The sequence below is a fragment of the Cibotium barometz genome, chromosome 32 (assembly GCF_041138505.1).
Source record: "Cibotium barometz isolate CiBa-2024 chromosome 32, ASM4113850v1, whole genome shotgun sequence".
NCBI lineage: Eukaryota > Viridiplantae > Streptophyta > Polypodiopsida > Cyatheales > Cibotiaceae > Cibotium > Cibotium barometz.
In genome coordinates this window covers 18,176,555-18,179,521 of record NC_141077.1, presented here as the reverse complement: position 1 = coordinate 18,179,521, position 2,967 = coordinate 18,176,555, and positions in this window count along the sequence as shown.

The following is a 2,967-nucleotide window of genomic DNA, read 5'->3' as shown; positions in this document are numbered from 1 at the left end:
AGCGATTTCAAAATTTTCTGGCCTTTTCTAGGCAATTTTCAAGCCTTTTAAAACCTGTAAATCACTTTTTTGCACCCAGAAATTTTCAGAATTGAAAACCTTTGAATTTCTCTTCAAATTTGAAAATAGGAAAAAGTAAAGGTTCAAAAAGTGATGTGACTTGCATGGGGATTGGGAAAAGTAAGCTTGATTAGAAAGTGGATTAGGCTTATGGAGAGGATTAAGCTTTTGATTCTTTTTTTTATAATCTCTCCCACACGCCGTTTTGCGCCGGCAGGCTGCCGCCGTGCGCCTCCTTCTCCATGAATTTCTTGTGATTTTTTTGTTGGCTTTTACATAGATTTATCTGCTCCATCCATTATAGATTTGCTCATCCTTGAAGCTTTCTGATTTCTGAGAGATACCCGTGAGGTTTTTGGCTATGAGGATTTCATCCATACGGTCAGATTTTGATTTGGTTTTGCAGGGTGGTGAGTGGGTTTGAGAGTAGATCTAGTTTTGAATCTTTGACCTTTGGATAAAGACCTACAAAACACCCTTCTGTCCATTGGATAAATTCCTGCACTTTCTTGATTTTTGAGAAGTTGAAGCCCTTTCCTACCTTCTCCACAAATCTCCTAGCCCAAGCTCTGATACCACTGCAACCGGAATCTTATTCTAGGAATTGATTGTGGAAGAGTAGAGAATTAATTCAATCATAAAAACCATTGCTTGTAAGCTTCAACTGAATCAAATCAATTGAAAAATTAAACACTTAAACAAAAATACTTAGCTCAAAAAGACCATATTGGGTGCAATCTTCCCCCCTCTTGTGCGTGGCCTCTCCCCACACAAGAGTATTTCTTTATTAGCTTTCTTTTCCACCAAAATTAGGCCATAGCCCCCAAAATATACAAGATGTGCTTTTTAGAGAGCACGGCACTCTTCTTTAACAAAAATAGAGTGTCAAATTGGGACTAGGGTAAAGCCATAGGCTTTAATAAATTCCACATAAATAAATGTATCTTTCCTAAAGTTCAAAATGGAAAAATCATTTGATAAGGTTACAAGCTACTATGCTTGCTAAAAATGAAATGTGATGAACCAAGACATTTCTTCCAAAGTAAACTCTTCAATTCCCATAGTCTTCATCACCTGAAAATATAAGCCCAATTAATTATTAAATTAATCCTACAAATATTAAACAGGCACAAATCATCACCAACTCATGACTACCAGGCGTAAGTACCCCAGGAATCACCCTGCCATACAAACCTAACTGAAATAATCATAGGTGGCCTCAAACATACGTCATATACCGCACGTATTAATATTTATAGTGGTATCACCCACGATATTAACCTAGCCGGCATGACGCAAGAGTAATCTAGGCGTCCCCAAATTACTCAAGAGGGGATGAATAATATTTTTCTAGAGGACTTAAAATATATTCTCATGACAAAGAGCTAGAGGTCTACTTGGGAGAGGAAGAGATTTGTCATGGAGTCCTACGAAATGGAAAGCTTTAGGGGTGGCGCGCTAGCAACAAAAAACATAGATTAGAAGCATAGGAGTTGAAAGGAGAGAGAGAGGGAAGTTGAAAAAAAAAAGGAATGAAGGGTGGGTTGAACAGGCAAGGAAGCAGTTAAGAGATGGATAAATGGTGCAAAGAGAGGCGACAGGTAGAGGAATAACTACTACTATGTTTCATAAATAAAAAATCTCTTTTAATTCTTATAATAAAATTACTTTTAGCAAATTTCAACTTGGATAGGCCAAGACAATATAGTGTATTCATCCCATTGAAATATTTTGACAAATATTTTATTTGAACTTTTCCCACATAATATTTGGGAATCTTGTTTGGATATATTTGATGTGGGCACTTATGTAGCAGCAACTAGCTTCGTATAGTTTCTAAACCACAAATCTACCTTTTGTCTCTTAACTCAAAGCTGAAGCCTTTTGCATGACCATGTTAAGCCTCCAGCCTTTTATAGAGTTAGAGAGAGTGCACTAGGCAACTAGCTTGGGATAGTTTCTAAACCACAAATCTACCTTTTGACTCTCCTAACTCAAAGTTGAAACCTTTTGCTCCTTCCATAAGCATGACCATGTTAGGCCTCTAGAGATAGAGACAGGGCCACTTAGGAAGTTGGACTTGGAAGTGAGGACTTCACTCACTTAGGACCTTTTCACAATACCTACTCAAAAGAGCCACATGTGACAAAAGTTTAGAAATGAAGAGTGTTTAAATAGATGGTAGTTCTCTAGTTTATGAAACCATCCTTAGGTAGGGTTCACAAGCCTTTGGGTGGAAACTCATGCTTGACATGTGGCCAGTTTCACGAAATGGATGCAAAGAAAGGAAAAGGCTTTTGACTTTGAAAGGCTGTATATTAGGAGGAAGCTAAATGGTTTTAAGAATACAACTCATGCCACTGGCTAGATATAGCGTGACAATGTCCCACTAAGCTTTTCCCCAATTGATGTCAAGCTTTTCACATGTTTTATGTTTAGACTCTAAACTAGGTGGAAGATGTTCAAATCACTCTTCACATATGTAGAGCCCCTAGGGTTGGGTGTTGTGACTTGTAGATGTATAAAATCCGCTGATTGCATATTCGGAGTTCATTCTACGAGGAATTCTACATGGAAAGTGGAAACGTTTCATGCCATGTGGCTCCTCGTGAGATGTGTAGGACTGTGCCTGTGCACTCTCTGGGGTCTTCTTCTAGTGGCTTTCGTGTGCGGTTTGTCAGAAGTGGTAGCATTTATTTTGCCTTGCGTGGAAGTAGTGGCCTGAAAAACCAGATCGGGGGCGCTCTTTATGATGAGTTGTTATGTGTTGTTCTTTGTAATTTGTCATACGTTGTTCTTTGTAATTTGTTATGTGGTGTTCTTTGTAAGTTGTTTGGGTTGGTTTGCAATGATTGGGCTCCATTTTTTTACACAACTTATATTAAAACATAGCGTTGTGCACGTCTA